Source organism: Mus musculus, chromosome 14 (genome assembly GCF_000001635.26).
Source record: "Mus musculus strain C57BL/6J chromosome 14, GRCm38.p6 C57BL/6J".
Classification (NCBI taxonomy): Eukaryota; Metazoa; Chordata; class Mammalia; order Rodentia; family Muridae; genus Mus; species Mus musculus.
The window spans coordinates 14,058,771-14,081,697 of record NC_000080.6 but is presented as its reverse complement, the minus strand read 5'-3'; the positions used below and the strand labels follow the sequence as shown (position 1 = coordinate 14,081,697).

General features: G+C 42.4%; 1 protein-coding gene and 1 pseudogene across 5 annotated transcripts in view; both read right to left on the bottom strand.

Moving 5' to 3' along the window:
• Nucleotides 1-22,927, bottom strand: part of Atxn7 (ataxin 7) — a 146,034-nt gene that overhangs the window by 25,619 nt on the left and 97,488 nt on the right. Inside the window, exon 1 of one of the 5 annotated variants that reach the window (XM_030247817.1) lies at nucleotides 13,775-13,946. The exons of the other annotated variants lie outside the window; for them this stretch is intronic. The gene's annotated coding sequence lies outside the window, so the exon portion shown is untranslated. Of the gene's footprint in view, nucleotides 1-13,774; nucleotides 13,947-22,927 lie in introns of those variants that run through there. 5 annotated transcript variants of the gene reach the window in all.
• Gm31222 lies at nucleotides 9,579-21,939 on the bottom strand (annotated as a pseudogene).

Below are 22,927 nucleotides of genomic sequence, written 5' to 3'. Positions count from 1 at the left end.
AACTTGCATCCTTCTTACCAAAAGCCACATAAACTCCAGGTTTCGGTTTTTGTTTTTAATTTTAGATTAATTGTGTGTGTGTGTGTGTGTGTGTGTGTGTGTGTGTGTGTGTATGTGTGTGTGTGTGGCTTGTGGAGGCCAGAGGAGCTGTTGGAACTGGAGTTATGTAAGTGTTTCTGGACACTTAGCCCTCATAATCTCTACCACTTAACCAACAGTAGCGCCCATCTGCTGTAGACAATCTTTCCCGCTCCTATCATTTCCAAATGGGCTTCAAAGTCCAGTAGCATAACTCTCAGCTGACAGCTATTTCCAAGTCAAAACATCACTGAAGTAACAGTGACATTACATTGACTATCCATGACATTACAATGACTATCTATGACATTACAATGACTATCCATGACATTACAATGACTATCTATGGCAATCCACATGTTCTAGTTTGCTTTCTGTTGCTGGAATAAAATGACCAAAAACAATGTGGGGAGGAAATAGAAGAGTCTGTTTGGTTTAAAAGTTACAGACTATCATCAAAGAATCCTATGCAAGAATTCAAGATAGGAAACTGGAGGCAGGAACTAACAGAGAGACCACTAAGGAAGAACACTGCTACTTTCGATCTCGCTTCTCTTGGTTTGCGAAGTTTATCTGCCCCAAATTAGCACTGCTCACAGTGAGATGAGCTGGGCCCTCCTACATTAGCCAGCAATCAAGACAATGCCTCCAGACATGCCCACGGGCTAATCAAAAGGAGGCCAATTCCCTTGAGGCTCCTTCTTTCCAAATATTGCAGTTGAAAAGAGAAAGAGAAACATCTCCACACCTAGGGTTTTGGAACACTTAGTCTCGGTTGGCCATGCTCTTTGGTGGAGTTCTAGAAGGTGTGTCCTTGCTTGAGGCAGCAAGTCACTGAGCTGGGGTGTGTACTTTGAGAGCCTAAGGCCTTGCCTTACTTCCATTTTGCCTCTTGCTTATTGGTGCTTGCAGTCACTATGTAAGCTCTCAGCTTGCTGCCCCAGATGCCATGCGTCCCCAACCCTCCTGGACTCTAGCCCTATAGACCCAATCATATATGCCAAAACAAGCTCTTTTCTGTTTGTTTTTCAAGACAGGGTTTTTTTCTGTAGCTGTCCTGGAACTTGATCTATAGACCAAGCTGGCCTCGAACTCAGAGATCAGCCTGGCTCTGCCTCCTGAGTTCTGGAATTAAAGGCATGTGCCACTATCATTTAGATCAAAATAAGCCCTTCTTTAGATTGCCTTTGTGTTTTATCATAGCAACAGAATAAAGTAATACACCAGGTCTTAGGTCTGTCAGCTTGACAGCTGACGCTAATGACTGCACCAGGCAAAGCAGCTTCTAAACCTGTTTGATCAACACACTATAGGAGTGACACACTATAGGAGTGACACACTATAGGAGTGACACACTATAGGAGTGACACACTATAGGAGTGACACACTATAGGAGTGACACACTATAGGAGTAATACACTATAGGAGTGACACACAATAGGAGTGACACACTATAGGAGTAACACATTATAGGAGTAACAAGAAGTTTGTGGTATAGGCAGGGAAACTCAACTAGAATTGTGTGGTTTTTTTGTGTGGGTATCAGAGACTCAAACAGGTTTCTCATAGCAATTGTATTACAGTTCAGGTCACCACCTTAAATTAGGTCAGCTTACTTTGGGGCTTTGCTGCTGCTGCTGCTGCTGCTGCTGCTGGTTTAATATTTATGATGGTGCAGTAGTGATGCCCACTCAGGAAAGCAGTGCTTGAGTTTTAATGTACACTGTTTCTAAACTAAAATATTCAGGCCAGGTATATTTAACATATTTTTGACTTATAGTTTCATCTTTTCACTTTAGAAATAAGATTGTTAACTAGCATGTGCAATGTACTTTTCTCTTACGATCAATGATCAGGTAAAATGACCCATCCATTTAGATAAAATCATATCTACCACACTGCTCATTTTGAGAGTGCAATATTTCTTCCAAAGTCACTAATATACCGTAGAATAATTTATACCATAACAAATTTTGTATTTGCTTGTATGTGATATATATGGGATGATGAGTTTTTAGACAGAGGTATCAGAAAACAACACCCACCCCCCACCACTACTGCCATTGTTCCTGGTTGCCTATGAGAACTCAAGACCCATTACAGAAACACTTGATAACGACAGGACATGGAAAACATCGCTTTGATCCTGAAGAGGAAGAGGAAGCTTCTTAGCTTTAGAAATTGCTATGGAGGCTTCAGGGGTAACCTGTCATCAACAGTCTTACCCAGCTATGGATTCTGTCAGCTACTGTTGTGACCTACACAGCGATGTACAGGGGATAAACAACTACCTTCCTGTTGGATTTAAGGCTAGCTCCACAGAAGCAAATTCATACCTGGTCCTGTAAACATGGAGAACAACTCACAGTTAGGGAACTGTATTAGACAGGGTTCTCTATAGTCACAGAACTTACAGAATAAATATCTAGTTCTCTGTCTTCTATCTATCTATCTCCCTCTCCCCTACACACACACACACACACACACACACACACACACACACACGTTCTGGAATTTATTGGAAAGACTTACAGGTTACAGCCCAACTAATCCAACAAAGGTTAGCTGTGAATGAAAAGTTCAAGAATCTAGTAGTTGCTTAGTCCCACAGGCTGGGTATCTCTGCTGGTTTTCTGTATATGCTGGGATTCCAAAGATATAAGCTCCAATACCAGTAAAGGAATAGATGTGCAGGCAAGGTCAGGACAAGCAGGCAAAGAAAAACACCTCCCTCCCTCCCTCCCTCCCTCCCTCCCTTCCTGTCCTTCTATAGCTTCCAGTAGAAGGTGTGGCCCATATTAAAGGTGTGTCTTCCGGTCTCAAGATCCAAATCATAGGCCTCTTGTCCTTCCGCCTCCATTTCTGGATCTTAATCCCTCCAGATACAGTCAAGTAGACAACCAAGAAGCAGCATCACTGGAGCTCATAGGCCCCTAGGTTAGGGGAGAAGGACCAACTACTTTTATTTGGATTAATGGACACTGCATTAAAGTATTCTCTAAATCAGCATCTCTATGTCCATATAGTAGTATAGTTCTCAGACATCATCAGAGAAACTTCTAGCAGTGAACAGAGAATAACACAGACATTCACAATGGAGGGAAGTGCAGAGAATAAGTGTCTGCAGAATTCTCGAGGACCAACAAAGGAAGAGGGAGGTGGAAAGACTGTAAGAGCCAGAGATTGGGAGGAACAGACCAAAGCTATGACATTGATATGACAAGAATACCATACTCACGGATCAGCCGTGGTTGCCTGCACAAGCCAGTAGACACTTCAGCATGAATGAAAAGGGAAGGCTCAGGAGCTAAGTTAACTAACTATTAATAGTTGATGGCTTCTGGAGGAAAAAGAACCAGTTTTCCTTAAGGATGTGGTCCCCTGTGAAAGCTCCATTGATGGCTGTGTCAGTCAGGGTTCCCTAGAGTAACAGAACTTAAGCAATGTCTCTCTATATTGAGGGAACTTATTGTGATGACTTATAGACTGCAGTCCAACTACCCCAACAATGATCAGCTGTGAATGTGAAGTCCACGAATCTAGTAGTTGCTCAGTTTCATGAGGCTAGCTGTTGTTTCAGCTACTTATACTGAAGTGTGGAAGTAGATTCCAACAGATGTGCTAGCAAATAAATGCAAGCAGGTGAAGAAGAGACTCTTCCAATGTCCTTATGTAGGTCTGCAGCAGAAGATGTGGCCCAGATTAAAGGTGTGTGCCACCACTCCTAGATCTGGGACTTGTTTTGTCCCAGGCAGACCTTGAACTCAGAGATCTCCTTGCTTCAGTCTCCTGGGCCTAAATTTTTCATGGTCACTGTGCCTCAAGATCTCCATGCCAAGATCCAGGTCAGAAACTTTTGTCTTCCAGCTACAATAGCACAGGTGATTCCTCCAATTCTGAATTGTAGTTCATTTCAGATATAGTCAAGTTGACAACCAGGAATAGCCATTGCAATCCACCCCTTGACAAATAATATCTCATATCCACATGAAACAATAACAAGGTCATGAATATGCCTAACATGATATTCCTCGTAAAATTGCAAACGCATTTGTAAATTTACAATGGGGCAATCAATAATGCCCCTTAGGAACACTCTTTTAGTATCTTAACTGAAATACTGATTAATGTTAAAGAAATTGGAGGGAAGCACAAATAGTTATATAAATGTGTCCTTAACAAAATAAAACAGAATTCATTTTACTTTATAATCCTTGTTTCTGCAACTGGTCATGTGACCTTACCCATTCGCTATTTCTTCCACCCTCTGCAAGCACCTCAGCAGGTCTTGGTTCTTTTCCTGGAGGATTGGCCCAAACCTTCATTCCTGATGGGTCTGTGTCCTTTGTCATCCTGCTTGGAATAAGCTGTTGTAGTTTCCCATTGACTTTAATTACAGGACATAGTAGTACTAAGAGATGCCCTAAGGGCTCTCCTGCACTCCAGACATAATCTTGCTTACCACCATTGTGAAGAGGTAATCCAATTTCCCCATGGTAATCTGGATCTATCTCCCCTCCTAACACTGCTTACATTCCTCCTAACATTCCTTTCTTAGCCTGTTGGTTTAAGTGCATTAGAAGCCCAAAATGACCAGGCGGAAGTCTGAGCTTCCAGTTCAATGGGATGTTTGTTGTGGCTCCTGGTAGTAGTACTCCCCCTCTGGAACCAAAACTTCTAGGCCAGCAGAACCTAGGGTTGTGGGAACAGGAAGCAAAAATTTTCCTAGAGGGTCACTAGTAGTGCTAGTAAGTGGAGCTATTCCCTTTTCTACCCCTTAATTCCTGGACCCATGGATCCTGGCTATGGAAGAAACTGTACCACATATTGGACACTGATTCAAAGCAATTCATTCAAAGTTCTTCTGAAGAACTCTGCCCCAGCCCTCCATGCTGCTGCCACCTAACTGATGCTGTCTGTTACTGAGTCTTCAAAAGGCCATTCCATCTTTCTATCAGATCAGCTGCTTGAGGATGGTAGGGAACATGGTGAGACCAGTGGATTCCATGATTGTAGGTCCACTGTCACAACTCTCTGGCTGTGAAATAAGTTCCTCGGTCGGAAGCAATACTGTGTGGAAATATCATGATGATGGATCAGGTATTCTGTGAGTCCACAGATGGTGGTTTTGGCAGAAGCATTAGATGCAGGAAAGGCAAACCCATAAACCTAAGTATCTACTCCAGTAAGAACAAAATATTATCCTTTCCACAGAGGAAGTGGTCCAATGTAGTCAACCTGACACCAGACTGCTGGCTGGACACCTCAAGGAATGGTGCCATATCTGGGGCTCAGTGCTGGTTTCTGCTGTTGGCAGATCTAGCATTCAGCAGCAGCTGCAGCCAGGTCAGCCTTGGTGAGTGAAATCTGTGTTATTGAGCCCAAACATAAGCCCCATCTTGGCCACCATGGCCACTTTGTTCATGTGCCCAAGGGATGGCTGGGGAAAGAGGCTGACTGTCCACAGAACAGGTCATCTTATCCACTTGATTACTGACTGAACTGTTCCTCTGATGAAGTCACCTTTTGGTGAGCATTTACATGGGACACAAATATCTTTACATCCTTTGCCCATTCACAGAGAGCTAGCCACATACTTCTTCCTCAGATGTCTTTCTCACCAATTTTCCAATCATGACCCTTCTAAGTTCCTGACCATCCAGCCAATCCATTGGCTACAGTGATCAATTGTACATCTGACCATTTCTTCCAAACAAACTGTAATACCATGTGAACTGCCTGAAGTTCTGCCCACTGTGAAGATTTTCCTTCACCTGTATCTTTCAGGGTTGTCCCAGAAAGGGGTTGTAATGCTGAAGCTGCCCACTTCTGGGTGGGGCCTGCATAACGTGCAGAGCCATCAGTAAACCAGGCCCTAGTCTTCTCTTCTTCAGTCAGTCGATCTTAGGGAACACCCCAGGAGACTATAGGCACACGCATGCTTGGCAGCAGATGGCATTATAACAAGAGTAGAAACTATAGGCATTTAAGCAACTTCTTCATGTAACTTGCTTGTGCCTTCAGGACCTACTCTGACCTGTTCACATATATACCACTTCCATTTGATAACAGATTGCTGTGTGCACTTCCTACTTTATGACTTGGAGGGTCTGATTAATACCAAGCTCATGATGGAAAGTTCAGGTCACATGGTAACTTGGTGTCCTATTGTCAAACGTTCACTTTTCACTAGTACCCAATAGCAGGTCAAGAGCTGTTTTTCAAAGGGAGAATAGTTGTCTGCAGATGATGGTAGAGCTTTGCTTCAAAATCGCAAAGATCTCTTTTGTGAATCACCTGCAGGAGCATGCCAGAGGCTCCAAACAAAATCTCTATCTGCCAACGACACCTCAAGTGCCATCGGGTCTGCTGGATCACATGGTCCAAGTGGTAGAGCAGCCTGGACCTGTTGAAGGGCCTTCTCCTGTTCCAGGTTCCACACAAAGCTAGCAGCTTTCTGAGTCACTTGGTAAACGGGCCTGAGTAACATACCCAAGTGAGGGATGTGTTGCCTCCAGAATCCAAATAGACCCACTAAACGTTGTGCTTCTTTCATGGTGATGGTGCAATGACTTACTTAGCTTTCACCTTAGAAGGAATATCTCTGCACGCCCCACACTACTGGATTTCTAAGAATTTCACTGAGTTAGATAATCCTTGAATTTTGGTTGGATTCATTTCCCATCCTCCTATACCCATATGTTACCAATTAGTCCAAAGTAGTTGCTACTTCCTGCTCACTTGGTCCAGTCAGTATAATGTCATCAATATAGTGATGTTTTGTGGAAGAGACAGATGATCAAGATCAATTTCTAAGTTATTTCACAGGGCAGGAGAGTTAATGTACCCTTGAGGCAAAACTTTAAAGGTATACTGTTGGCCTTGCCAATTGAAAGGAAATTGCTTCTGGTGGTCTTTATGGACAGATACTGAGAAGAAGGCATTTGCTAGATCAATAGCTGCATACCTGGTACCTGGAGATGTGTTAATTTGCTCAAGTAACGAAATTACATCTGGTACAGCAGCTGTAATTGGAGTTAGTATCTGATTTAGTTTTCAACGGTCAACTGTCATTCCCCATGACCCATCTGTCTTCTGCACTGGCAAAATAGAGTTAAGGGGAGATGTGGTGGGAACCACCACCCCTGCATCTTTCAAGTCCTTGATGGTGGCAGTAATTTCTGCAATTCCTCCAGGAATACGGTAGTTTCTTTTTCTTTTCTTTTTTCTTTTCTCTTCTTCTTCTTCTTTTTTTTTGAAAGATTTATTTAATTTATATGAGTACACTGTCTCTGTCTTCATTCATACCAGAACGGGGCACTGGATCCCATATCAAATGGTTGTGAGGCACCGTGTAGTTGCTGGGATTTGAACTCAGGGCTGAGGAGCAATCAGTCTTCTTAACCACTGAGCCATCTCTCCAGCCCCAATAGTTTTTGATTCACTATTTTCTTTGGCAGAGGTTTCCATTTAGACTTTCCAACCATAACAGCCCTCACTCCACAGGTCAGGGAACCAATGTGAGAATTCTGCCAATTTCTAAGTATATCTATTCAATTATACATTCTGGAACTGGAGATAGGACCACAGGATGTGTTCGGGGAACCTATTTACTGGACCTACTGTGTATGAGTCGGACATTAGTCAAAACTCCATTAATCACCTGTCCTCCATAAGCCCCTACTTGAACTAGAAGGTCACGAGCTTTCTTGGGATCTCTCCTGGGATCAGCATCAATTCAGAACCAGTATCCAATAGACCCCAGAAAGGGGGGTTATCTCCTTCCCCAGAGTGTACAACTAGCCTTGTAAAAAGCCATAGGTCCCTGTCGGGAAGTACTGTGGAGAAAGGCTAACAGCAAAACTTTCAGGTGTCTTATCCAGATCCTTCCTCAAGGGAACCTGGCCACCAACACACTGTATGACATGTGACATCCATCCCCCCATAGGAGGAGGATATGAGGTGGGAGGGTGAGAGAGGGCAGGGTGTTTCATCTACTTTCCAAAGGGAAGGCAACTATGAATAATGAATTTATAACTCTGAATTCATGCTTAGTTGTTTTTGTTCCCTAATTACAAGTATTAAAACCCAGGTATAAATAAAAAGAAGTAAAGCAAATAATTATACATTTTAATCTCTGTCCTCATAGTAAATATTTGATATTAAGAATACAGCTTCTAAAAAACTATTTTAAAAGCAGTTTATAAATCCTTACTTTTGTGAATTTTTTACTGCTAAACAATACTGAACAGAGTTGACATGACTATTAAATGCATACATTCACTGTTTACAGAAGAAACCCAGGGTTCAAGTGAGTAAAGCACTTGACACCACCACATGAGGACCTTTGTTCAGAACTGCAGAACTTACATGAAACTGGATGCAGCACCATGCATCTGCAAACCCTGTACGCCTACAGCAATAGAGGAGGAAACAGGAGAACCTTAGAAACGTCTAAGCAGTTAGCCTGGCTCTTACATGGTGGCAAACAAGGTGAGAACAGACACTGAGTTTGTCCTCTGACTTCTACACTTATGCTACGGCACATGGATATCCCACACTCACATACACAGAGAGACAAAGACACAGACAGAGAATCCAGGCAGAGCTTTAAAACAAATCTTAAGAGTTCTACCCTCAATTTACACATCCAAAGCACAGCAAGGAATACCACCATTCATGACCACTATCCTTTTCTTAGTGGACATCATGCAAACAGGGTAACAGCTAAGACAAGCATCTTCAACTCAAGGTCTTTTCTTGAATCTTATTAAATGTTTTACTGTTCTCTTATCTTCCAAAAGACTAAGAGATGAGCCATCTCAGCAGAGCCAGCAGCCATTGTGCCAAGCATACGTGCATTCATAGGATTTAGGGGACTATCTCAGGCTGATCAATTTCCTAACACAGTAGTAAAATCCATCACACTGATAAGGGTCAACAGTGGGAAAAAAATGTAAAGATCGTATCTCTTGAGTAGTATAGCACAGCTACACAGTGTATAACGGACTAACAGTCAGTTCCCCCATGACTATGTGGCTGGCTACTGCTCCCCAGGACCCACAGTGACTGTATGAGGACCCAGTGGAGCGTCTCTGCTGCACTTGGGGGGCAGGAGCCACATGTGCTAAGCCCTCTTCAGATAGCAGCTTAGGGAAGTCAGAATTCATGCAAAAGGATATTAATCCACAACAAAGAATGTTTAGTCCACCAATTTTGCTTTAAAATTTTAAAGAGTTAGCTTATACTCCTGACAAGTCTCAAGGAAAACTCAGGAAAAAAACGGAAACATGGAAGAAGGTATTATGGTACACTTCAACTTGGTAAGGTTATCAAGCCCATGCCTTTTCTTTAAATGAAACTCACACTTCAAGATATGGCCAGGGAAGACTACATTCGGCATCAGGCATGTATAAATTCAGAGTCTCTGGAAGTCTCACTGCAGAAATGTCCCACCATCACCCGCAGTTAAATCAAAGACTTAAGGATCAGCCTTATACCTGTTTACAGCATGTCAAGTCTATGAAAAACACACTTCTTGGCCAGGCATATACCATACAGCAACACATTTCATTGAAAGCTTAGAATCTCTCTTTCATTCGTAAGATGCCTCTTCACTGACTTAGTACAACTGCTCTTATGTCCAGGTTAAAGATGCAATGTGCTTCTAATGGGGCGCTTCACCAACCCCAACTGTCACGATTTACTCTCAGCCTGCAAAGACAGCATGTAAAAAGCATCACCTGTGTTGTGTCATCTACCTTTCATGATGATAAGATCCTCCTAAGGAATATCCAAGACAAAGATCTGCAAAGAGGGGGTAAATCATGGCTTTCAAACTCCCAGCAGCTCTTTCTTACACATCAACTCTGAACTGTACAGTGCTCTCCCTAGAGCTGCCGTGCACAGCAGTCATGCTTCAGACCGTTCATTAACTCTCCCCCCACTTGGTTTATTACTTACCAGTATTCTATGTTACGTAAATGTACCAACTGACTAGGACAATGTTTGCTTTAGCACTGTTCCAAGCAGTATTTATCAAGCAATGGCTTTAGTTTAATGCAGGAGTTCATATTTATTTTAATAAAACCACGTGGCAGCCCATAGAAAACTCTCAGCATGGACTGACTAGACAGGGCTATTTAACAAGGTCTCATCACTTTCAAAGGTACCAGCTGTTTCCTGTTACTGTCATCTTCTTTCAAAAGTACTCCCATATATCTGACTAGCAAGCACAGCTAAATTCCAGCCATTGTTATCACAGGTTTACTTCGGTTCTCAATCTGCTTTCTCTTTGATTCTGTTTCTTTAGGTTCTCCTAGCACATGAGATGCTCCAGAGAAGGTATGATGCAGTGTAATTGCTGAAAAGGAAGCCAGTTGGGGGCACTGTCCCCAGAAAATTCAAATTTCAAGTAGAGGAGTCCAGAGCTGACCTCTGGCATGCAGTGCATCAAAGAACAGTTACCCAGAGCCGGGGCTGGGAGGCAGCTTCAGCGTGTTTAGGTGGGTTACGAATAGCTGGAGAACACACAGAGAGAACTCTTCACACAAAGCACTTGGCATCATTTCCACTAGAGAGATTTAAATGAAAGGGATGATTTCAATACTGGCTGCCCTAACAAATTAGTCTCCAACTGCTACCTCTGCCAAAGCATTTTCCTCTCTTCTAATGTAGAGGTGCTTTTAAAAAGAAAACTTAAGTGAAAAGTGCAGGAGAGAGTCATTTACAGCACTTGGGCCACTTGAAACAACTTTTCCCCAAAGGTCTATAATCAAATTATCAAGCTCCTCAAGTCAGTGTTTTCTGAGGAAAATAAAGGCCTCCCTAAAGCCGCTGGGCCTTTTGGCATTTCCACATCTCTGGGTAGGGCTCACACTGCAGCACACCATTCACTCTGCTGCATGAAAGAGAACAGATCACAAAGGGCAGATTACAAGGGAGACTGACTCCACTGTGGGGGAAGGGACAAGCGTGAATGGACTGTAAATAATGCTGTTAAGAAAGGAGAAGGAATATGGCAACCTCCAATAATCTTCCTGCCAGGAGGGCTTCCCAAGCCGACTGTCCTTTAACTGTTTCCAAGTATGCGAGAAATACAAAACCCTTACAGAACATCTGTGGGTCCATCTCCTTTGCCTGCTTAACCTGTAGCTCTCTGAAAGCATTTGTAAAACACTTTTAATAGGTACCAAATATCCAATATAGCACTGGAAATGACAGAAGGAGGGAGCGGTGAGTGTTAGCACCCCTCATCACTGCAGCTGGAGTATCGCACCTCTTCCTCGCTGTCACTGCCATGACGCACCTTTTCGGAAGGAAAACAGAATGAACACTCTGGATGGCCACCTGGTTTCCTGAAGGTATTCTATGTACACTTCTGGTATAGATTCTGACTTCTACTTGAGGGTTGCTGTCTCCTCAGACATATGACACAAGGGAGAGAGCCTTCTGAGAAGAAAGAAACAGCTCTAAAGAGAACCCAGTTGTGTACATGTTTAAGCCCCCCTGTGATCTAGGTACTGCTGAGTGTGTCTGCTGCCAATCCGCGAATAATAAGCTGGCTGATGTTTCTATCTGCCAAGAGTCATGGAGGCTTCTTTCTCTCTCTTTGCTGTCCTCTGGAAACTAGGAGCCATGGGAAAAATAGTGAAAGACCAATCACTGTGCCTATAGTAAATTGACCTCTATCATCAAGTGGACCTTCTATCACATTTCTCCTTTTAAGTGTTCTTATTCCTTGAGTATCAAGGGAAAAAAATAAATAAAAGGTGAAACTCCCAAATCCATCAGTCTCTAGGTACAACTCTGTATGTGTGTGTGTGTGTGTAAAGGGGAGTGATCAGTCTATAAATTCATCAGTTTGCCATTAAAATTTTAGTTGCCATTAACATTTCAACTAATTATGTAGGTAAGATTGAAATACAAAGATAAGGGACTGTAGATGAGCACTGACTGATCTCATGCCCTCTTCTGGTGTGTGTGTGTGTGTGTGTGTGTGTGTGCGCGCGTGTGTGTGTTATAAAAACATACAAAACTACAACAGAATAAGCAAGTCAGCCAGGTGATTTACACCTGTAGTCCCTACATCAGGAAGCTGAAGTCAAAGACTCATCATGAGTTCCTGGCTACTGTGGGCTACATCAGCAACTTCAGGCTACTTTCCTATAAAATGTAAGTTTTATATCCACAAGTAAAGAGAACATTAAAACAAAAAACAAAAAACAAAAACTAGTAAACCTGATAATTACATGAGTTGATTTGATTTTCTTGCTTTTTACTTTTTTGTTTTTTGAGGACAGGGTTTTTCTGTGTAGCCCTTGCTATCCTGAAACTCATTCTATAGATAAGGCTGACCTCAAACTTTTTTTTGCTTTTTCAAGGCGAAAACTTTTGTGCAAGTCTCATCTTCCAGGTCGAGGAGGAGGCTTGACTCCAAAAGGCAAGGGACTAAGAGCAGCACCTGCTGAGTGTTGTGCTCAGTCTGTCTCAGGAATCTCCAATCCTGCAACCTTATTATTCCATCTTATCTGGACAGAGGATGACAGCAAAACCTAATGAATTACATGGTGGCAACAACAGCCCTCAGTCAGACACTACTTAAAAGACCCCCACCTCCACACCGCTCAGCCTGGAGTGAAGCTGGGGTGCTTCCTTGGTGACCCTTTGTAAAGCTTTTTCCTAAACAGAAAGTGACAGCTGTCTACAAATGAAAGGCCACCAGTGACAGCAAACAAAACCAGAGAGCACAGCGCTAACTAACTAACTAGGCAGTTTTAGATACTTCCTATTTTGATTAAAGTTTCAAGATCTATTTATCTTTAAATAACTGGGGGACCTGTTTTAACTTGAACTGAAACCACCCAGTCAAGCTCATTATTTGAAGAAGGAATGAAATTTGTGCCCAGTAAAAACTGAAGAACTTGTGGTCATCTTCCTCCTGGCCCAAAGCACAGTTCTGTTGGTGCTCTTAGAACGTAACTGAACAAAAGTCAGTATTGGGAGTCAGAAACTGTAATGTTATTCACTCCATTCTAGCTGCTGAATGTCGTTCCAAGGTTGCTGTCTGTATTTTGAAGTTGTTCTTCACAGTGCTCTGTTTGAAATTTACTGTGAATTTGAAGTACCGGGACAAAACAGCTTTCAAACACATTTCTACAGGAAACACTGAGATGTCTGTCATGAAACCTCACTCACCACAAGATTAAAAAGCAAAACAAAACAGAGGGTGTTACAAGGCTCTTCCATTTTTAGAGGGGAGTACCCAGTGCTTTCTCAGTGTTTTGAAATCCAAGAGCTGTTTGTTCGGTGCAAACCTCAGCATTTTCCAAAAGTTAATAGCAAACTCAACTCCTGCCTGCATTTGAACTTTGGCCAGATCACTCAAATGACATTTCAGAATGGCTCCTGCAGACAGCTTGCAGCAGTTAATCCCTCTTGCTGAGATTAGCACTGATCCCCCCCCCCCCCAGCACTGCAGAGCTCCCTCCCTCTAGCACTTGAGCAGCAGAGTCTTCCCCTCCGAGCCTGTTAGCAGTAAGGACAAACGCCCGAAGGAAGAGACGCTTCCATAACTCTTCCAGACTCAGCCCAGCTCTATGCGAGGGAGCAGAGTCCTAACCTACCTTCTACAAGTTTATTTAGAACCAGGCCCCAGGCCAAACACAGCTTGTGAAGACTACCAGGAAGCACTCACCCAGCGGAGCTCTTGGCTCCGTGCGGAGGAAGGGCTGCTCTGAAGAGGCTTCTGGCTGGCTACCTTCTCTTCAGAGCTCTGCTGTGCTTCAGTGCAAACCTGCATCATGATGTGGGTCTGCCTACCAACTCCAAATATGCTCCATGTTTGGGCTTATGTAACATTTGCTACTACTATACAAACCACTTGAATTACAAAGGTCCTGGCAGATCAAGAGAAAACAGTGGGTGGAGTCTAATTTCATCTAATAAGGTCATAGACGGCATGCCAGCTGGTATAAATTAATTCCTCTATATCAGTGATTCTCAACCTTCCTTTCGTTATATAGTGGTGACTCCCCAACAATAAATTAAATTAAATTAATAAATAAAATAAAAATTTTGTTGCTGCTTGTAACTACAATTTTGCCACTGCTGTAAATATCTGATATACAGAATATATGATATGTGGCCCCTGTGAAAGGGTCAGGACCAACAGGTTGAGCTTCACCGCTCCACATGAAAGGAGACACAATTTGTCAGAACTGAAGATGGAATTTATAAATGTAGTCTGCTGAAATGTGAATTACTCAACATTGTTACTATCTGACTAACTTTAGAGTAGCAATGTAACTGCTGCGATTACTTTAAAAAAAAAAAAAGCATAGGCCTAATTATAAAACCTGAGGAATTATGGTATTTCTAAAATATCAGTAGCCTTTCCCCTATACTAGCTAGACTTACTAAGTGTCAAACCTATTAAACAAACTTTTCCTTCCTAGACCATGTAACAATAATCTGGACCTGTCTGGATACTTATTTTCACAATCTGTACAATACCCTGTGCTTATTGTCCGGCTGGGAATCCAATCCCTGGATTGCAGAACTCCTCTACTTCCTCTTTTCTTTCTTTTCTTTTCCTTCCTTCCTTCCTTCCTTCCTTCCTTTCTTTTTTGTTTTTCAAGACAGGGTTTCTCTGTATAGCCAGTCCTCTCTGTCCTGGAACTCACTCTGTAGATCAGGTTTGCCTTGAACTCAGAGATCGACCTGCCTCTGCCTCTGCCTCTGCCTCTGCCTCTGTCTCTGTTGTGATGGGATTAGAAGTGTTTACCACATTCTTCTTCTAATACAACTGCCTTCTGTGGATCCTTATAAGTATGCGATCCTGTCCCTATCTGAGCACCATGGCAATCTCCATACAACTAACTACTCCCTTTTTGCCAACTGACAAACCCTCCTGTTAAAGAGACTGCCCAGCTGATCTGAGCTTAAAGGTAACAACAGCTCAGAAGCTTGGAACATCAGAATGAGCACTTTTTAAATGTGAAAAGAGGGGGAAAGATAACATAAATCCTGTATGACTGGGTGTGTGAGTGACCAAAAGAGCAAAAGTGAGAGGGGGAGAGGGGAGAGCACCAAGTCATGAATTACTCTGATGCAAATGATTTTACCAGAAGGCAAAAGAAAAAGAGAAACCGTGAAACACAAGTTCTAAATTAACTCTGGAGTGTCACACTCTCTACCTGGGTGTGGAGCTCTCTGGGTGTGTGTGTGCTCAGGAGTAAAACAGTGTGGTCACGTGGTAGTTCTTTTCCTTTCCTTTTTTTGAGACATCTCCACACGGACTTTCCCCACGGCTGTCTGCACACTCACCAACCGTGTGTGAGGATCCCTTTCTCTCCAAACACGCTTCACCAACTGTTGAGATTGACTGGTGATAGCCACTCTGACTGGGGAGAGGGAATGCTATCTCAAAGTAGTTTTAATTTCCATCTCACTATATCTAAAAAATGAACAATTTAAGAACAGCCATTATCCACTTGTGTTTTTAGTGTGTGTGTGTGTGTGTGTGTGTGTGTGTGTGTGTGTGCCTTTCTAATGTCCCCTTCTGTATATGGTGACAGTGCTAGTAAGAAAAAAAGATCCTGAAAGCAGGCAATCTATGACTGCTCTGGGACTGAGGGCCCTGTGCCTGGCTAGGGAAGATCCCTGTAGTCTGCTTACTGCCTACTTTATTTTGAGACAGTCTTGCTAATAATGAGGCTAGCCCTAAAACTTCTGACCTCCTACTTCAGCCTTCAGGGCAGCTGGGATGCAGACATGTTCATACCTAAGAGAAATAACTTTGAGCTTGTGCTTTTACTATGTGAGAGAAAGCAGGCGGGATAGTGAAGACTGAGGAGAACATAATTTTTTACACTGACAAGCTGTACATAAACACAAAAATTAAGACTAAAGTTCATACTAAAGCTTAAAACACTCAATGCTCTCAGTGCTCTGTAGAAAATTCTGTTTCGGCCAGTCCTAGCTTTGCTCTTCTTGAAAAGCATTACTATTGCTTAAATTATTTCCCAACAGTGCTCAGAAAGCTTTTTGTATACTTTTTGGTTTTGATTGTCACATATCTTTTCTTATGGAAATCATTAGGGCACCTTACTAAAAAGATGAAAATTACTTACTAAAAGATGATTTTAATGAAAGTAAATAACATCCTTCCAGACCAAAAATTCTGTAAGTGCCATAGTTACAAGGACACACATTACCATAGTTACAAGGACACACACATTGCCATTCCACTGTGGCTAAGAGTCACGGAGCCGTCCCCCTCTCCTGGGAACCAGCACTCAGAGCAGCCAGAGGGACCGGTCTAACAGTTCCAACTCAAGGGAAAGGATCTGGATTCACCTAGCATCATGCCTCCTCCTACAGGAAGAGTGTAAATTAAACAGTGCATGCACTGCAATACCAAGTACACAGCCAGGAACTCAGGAAGTCTGCTCTATCACCGATTACAATCCAGGTGTCAGGCAGCTTCTGAAGAAACCAAAGAGTAAGAGTACCATGTAAGTCAGTACTACATAAACTAGTCTGTCCTTCACAGACCCCGGGATTTCCTGAACAGCACAAGTGTCAGTCATCCCGTGCTCTGAGAACAAACAAGCCCTTGGCAGTTATGAAATTCTATGCTCCCATCGCTGGCTGCAGGCAGTTCCTCATCGTACAACAACACAGGCCTCCACTAACTCCACTGTCTCAGCAGGCCAGGCAGGTTATAATTGGCCTTAATTGGCACTTAAAGCAGCTTTAACATTCCTTAGCTGCTGCCAAGGAACACTTGAAAGGGGAAGAAAGTATTTTCAAACTTGGAAATACCAAGCAATTCATTCAGCTGAGGGCCTCAAAGACTAGAGTTAGAATCAGGTTAGCTTCACCAAAAAACAGAGCTATGCTATTATGCAATGCTCATTAGGAGAGGTGGGAAACGAAGTTTATATGAGATAATTCACCTTAGGGGCTAATCCTACACAGTAGCTTTACTCTGCCTTACCTCTTCTGATCTAGCAAGAGATGGCTTTTCAGGGCCAAATCACACACTTCATGAATGTAAGGCAGACAATACATTATCCCCCATGGTCTGATTTACAAAGGTGTGTGAACCACTGTCTGATCCCTAAGCTTCGTTATCAATTGATGGACAAACATGAACAGTATTAAGAGATAATGAATTACACCAAATGAAAAGAGGATGCTGAGACCAGAAAAATGATGACGTATTTCCTTGGCCTTGCAATTAATCTTGCTGAACGCTCACTCCATGTTACACACTGCAGGAACGAATCCCAGATTGAACAATTCCACTTTCCCACCCAAGGTAAAAGCCATACAGAATGTTTACAGAAATTCCCTACAATACTAAAAATTACTTTGACTTGTTAGAGTATTTTAAAGTCACTCATTTTGAAATAATTCTTTGCCTCGTGTGTGTGCCTGCGTGCACGTGTGTATAAGAAACAATGTGAGAGACTTTAGAAAAGTACATAGAAATTCAGAAAATAAATCCATCACCCCCCCCATAGGATTAATATTTGGTATGGCTAGTAACAACAGACACAACGAACCTCCATCCTTTTGTAAATCCATCTAGTAGCAGCTAGCATCAATGCAATGACTACTAATTCTGACCCAGAATCCTTTCTTGAGACTCTCACACAAGGCACTATCACTACACTTACACATATGCCCAAGAGTGGCTTTGTTCAAAGGGTCAAAGACAAAAAAATAATCCGGAAGCCCATGTCAGGCCGTGGAAGCTGCAGCATGGCCATTCTTTAAAAGTAGTGGGGACTGTTAAAAACCTGAGAACAAGCACCAGTACTGCTAAGTAGACAGCAGCAATGTGCAGAACACGAGCACTTTGTCACTCTGTTACTAAAGTACCTACTAACAAGACTCCTAGTTCTGCATGAGAAAACAGCACAGGGATATTCAGTTCTTTGATAGTTCCGAGACTCGATGGGCTCTTATGCAGTTAGAGTCAGGAAAGCAGGGGAAGGCTGAGGAGCACGTTTGGGATGACGTCACTTTGCTTATTTACATAAAAGGTAACACACACTGCTTTTATGACTCAGGGTTTCACTCTATATTCCAGGCAGCCCTTGAACTCAGTATGGATCCCTCCCAGACCTCCAATTTGGAATAACCCTCCTGCTGCTGCCTCCCCTCCCTGGTGTAGGGATTATAAGTGTGCATCACTCCTCCTGGCTGAATTTATGTATTTAACACACTCAACAAAATACCTTTTTTTAAAGGTTGCTTAACAATTCCAAGTATAAACAAATTTATGCGCAAGATCACCACTCAGCAGCGCCTGTCAGTCCACAGCCTAAGTTGGATCTGTGGGACCCACATGGTAGACGGAGAAAACCCATCCCTGCAACCTGTTCCTAGACCTCCACATGCTGAGGCACACACGCACCCAACATAAGCATAGACAAAACAAATAGACTAAAATGTGGTCATTTAAAAAATTCTCCAGGAAGGGAACTTAAGAAGCCTGAGCTGCGAGGAATGTGCGGCAGCAGTAAACAGCCGCTTCACGAAGGAGCCGCTCCCTTCCTCTGTGGGAAGCGCATTACAGCAACAGGTACACAGAGGAGCACAACAGAACCACAAACAAAGAGACCCATTTGCAACTCTGGCAAACTTTCTAAAGCTCACTGTAAATCTTTACTATTAGGAATTTGGACAATTAGATAATTTAGCATAGCAATTACAAGAGGCAATGAAAACTAAATTTACTTTAGTTTTTTGTTTGTATGTTTTCTGCATCACAGAACATTTAATTCACATCAAGCCTCAGACACTGTGATCATATTGGCCTCTTCCACTGGTCAGCAGGAAGCCCTTCCACCAATGGCTCCCATGGCTTCCACTGCAACATTGTTCTTCCAGACTTAGTTCATTTTCTGCCTGAAGAATCACCCTGATGCAAATCTTATAGTTTTTTAACATCTGTTTCCGCTTTGACTGTACCCAGTTTCTCATTGGTGATCTGTGTTATTTTCTATAGGATGCATGTTTAGGGACGCGCTGGTATTGTTAGCCCCTCATGTGGAGTGTCTCACGCAGCCAGTCTACCAGGCCAGTAGAGTTCTTCAGAATACCTGCCATGACAGGAACCCTCTACATTTTATTTTTAACTCCAAAGGCAGTACATGTCAGGTCTTACATCTTGTATGTCTAGGAACGCACTGTTTGTATCTTAACTGAAAAGTTTTATTTATTCTTTGTTGGTGCATGTGTGGAGGGCAGAGGACAACTTCTTCAACCATGGGTTCCAGAATTCAAAATCATGTGATAAGACATACGGATAAGATCTTTTTTACTTGAAGAGCTACCTCAAGGGCCTTTAACTTATTTTACCCTTTAAGTTGATATAATAATTACTACCACCACCACCACCACCGCCACCCAGGTTTCAAGATGAAAAATATGTAAAAATATGGAGGTTCTTCTGGGAAAATGCTCTTAAAATGCAGTACCACACCTCACTGCAGCGCACAGTGAAGAGAACCTTAGGGAGCCAGTGCTCCCTTCCTGTGAGTTTGCTTTGGAGGCTGGAGTAAGCACAGGCCCTGGAAGGGGGAAGGTGTTGCACAATATAGAAGCAATGAGCACCTTATCTCCCAGTCACACAATCTGCCCAGAGCTTTAGCAGGGTTCTAGAAAGAGCAGGGCTTGGGTTGGGTTGGGTTGGGTTGGGTTGGGTTGGGTTGGGTTGGGTTGGGTTGGTTTGGTTTGGTTTGGTTTGGTTTGGTTTGGTTTTTCGAGACAGGGTTTCTCTGTGTAGCCCTGGCTGTCCTGGAACTCACTCTGTAGACCAGGCTGGCCTCGAACTCAGAAATCCGCCTGCCTCTGCCTTCCCCAGCGCTGAGATTAAAGGTGTGCGCCACCATGCCCGGCTAGAGCAGGGGTATTTTAACAGTCAACAAACAGACAAGTGAGATGACTGTGGGGATTGGGGGTTTCGAGGTTGCGGGGAGCACTGCATAGCAAACATCCCAACACTGACTTTTCTCTACAATGTTCCCTGTAAAATCTTAAAAACAGCCTATCTCATAATAGCTCGTGAATTCTGTATATAGCAGGCAAGTCAAAACTGTCACTGAGTTTTCACTACACACACACATACTTTTAAAAATTATTAGTTTATCATGTTATCTTTATAACACTAGTTTTTACAAACAGGTTTCTAACCACTTTGACTTCATTATGTTGTGACTAATAAACAAGAATTACAAATATCTAAGAGTATGTATTTTGACACAAATGTATTGTGAACAATGTACATGCAAAAATATTGTCAAAAATTTACATTTATGTTATTTTAGTGACCCAAATCAGAACTGTCAAAACAATTCATAAATTGTTAAATCACTACAGCCAAGTCCTAGATTGGCTCCATGTAGAAAAATAATGTGTTGAAATACTGACAGTTTCACAGAACGATGGTTCTTTGAAAATACTGCACATGGAAACCAAGCACTGAAAAGCCCAATGCTCACTGTCAGAGAACTGGTTAAAGTAATTACAATGAACTAATAAGAAAAAATAGACAGCTTTTTAAAAAATACAGCAATGGCATTAATACATTAACATGTTTTTAAAGAGGTAAATTTATAAGAAATCTAAATGGTCATGGATGGATATGCAGGCAAATATTCTTTTGATTGGGGTCTAATAACAACTTAAGAGCTTATCCATCAAGCTGGACCTCTGAAAAGATGGAGGAACTTGGTTCATTAAGACTGCAGTTATGTTACTGGTTAATTTTTTCTAGCATGTGCATTACTACAATAATAATAATAATAATAATAATAATAATAATAATAATTTTTTGGAAAAGCAATCATATTTTTCCTCCCCTCTTTAATGGATCTGGAAATTGAATCCAAGTACTTCTTTTTCTTAAAGACAGGGTCTTACTACGTATTCGTATTCCTGGCTAGCCTGGAACCCTCTATGAAGACCAGGTTGACCTCAAACTCAGAGACCGTATGGCCTCTGCCTCCAGAGTGCTGCGACCAGCAATGTCCACCCTCACATCCAGCTGAACCCAAGGCTTAGGAAAAGAAAATCCTGCTACTGACGAGAATGAGAAGTCCATCCTAGAAAAATATATACATGTTTCTTTATTTTCTGACTTGTATATTTAGATTACTAACTAGGTTTATGACTAAAACAACAACAAAACAGTAACAATAGGAAAATAAACACAAAAGAGCTGAAAAGAATAAATCATCTTTCCAAATTTACCATCGGTTTTTCCCTACCTCTACGATCTTTAAAAAAAATCCCTAAGAGTTGAATAAAACACATCCAAGGCTTCTCATTCAGGGCAGTGCACTTCGCTAAGATGTGGATGCCCATGCCCACACTGAAAGCTTATGGTTACATAAGCATAGGTCAACCATGCAGCCCCTTATACCAAGGTCCATGAGTCATTGCTCTCTTCCCCACAAGGCCCCTGCCTTGTTCACTAGCAGTCCTTGCTGCCTTCTACTTCCAAAGCAGATTTCAATTCCAAAGACACCCAGTGCCCCAGATACCACAAAACCTTATCTCACCAACCTCTTAAACTTAGCCAGTGAAAAATGACACACTAACTCATTTCTGTAAGCTCCCTGTATGACTCAAGTCCCACCAAGCAACCAAAACTAAAGCTTGATACTTTTCAACAGTCCTCCAGTAACAACTGATTTCTCCCACTTCTTGTAGAATCTGAGGCATCACCTGACCTGATCTCCCTTTTCCAATTTCAATCCAGACTCCCTTTGTTCTTGTGATGGTTTGTATATTCTCAGACCAGGGAGTGGCACTACTTGGAGGTGTGGCCTTGTTGGAATAGGTGACCAGCTTGGAGTAGGTGTGTCACTGTGGGTGTGGGCTTAAGATCCTCACCCTAGTTGCCTGGAAGTCAGTCTTTGGATGAAGACATAGAGAACTCTCAGCTCTGCCTGCACCATGCCTGCCTGGATGCTGCCATGCTCCCACCTTGATGATAATGGACTGAACCTCTGACCCTGTAAGCCAGCCCCAATTAAATGTTGTTTTTACAAGACTTGCCTTGGTCATGGAGTCTGTTCACAGCAGTAGAACCCTAACTAAGAGAGCACTGTTCTGCCTCCTTGGAGACTTTCTGCCAGCCTACTCCCCTCCTGGCCTCATGCACTTGCTGTTTCTGCTGCATGAAACACTTTCCTCCAGATCTCAAATGACTGCATACTTTTTTACTGCTGAGTTGAAATACCAACCCCTTAGAGAAGCGGTCTTTAAACACTCATTTTGCTGTTTTCATTTTTTTGTCTCTCCATTCTCCCTAAACAGAATACAGACTGCTTGATATCAGGGTTACCATTCTGCTAACAGTACACAGAAATCCCTGGCATTTTAATGGGCATGGAATGTTTGAATAATGTCATTGACTATTTAATGTCTTCTAAAGCAAATCCCAGTGATACAGATATTAATAAAAGCAGGAATCAATAAGAGGAAAAGATCAATCCATTGTATAACTAGAAATTAAAATGTCCCTTTCAAATACCATAAAGAGCATCAGTGTAATGGTCTCTACTTATTACTTGAAGGAAGAGAGGTAAGATGCTACTATCTAGAATGAGGATGCCCTCTTCCCTGACGCACTGACCTTGTCTGTAGTTTTAATCAGCACAATTTGCCTTATGGAAAAGAATAGTGGGAACTTATTTTACATGTTACTAAGTTGCAAAGAGTGCAGGTCAAACCGTCTTCCTGGACTGACTTCCGGGATCAATGAGTACAGAAGGAAACAATGTTCACCCTGACATCATGCCTGCTGAGCTGTGCCTGTTCTGGT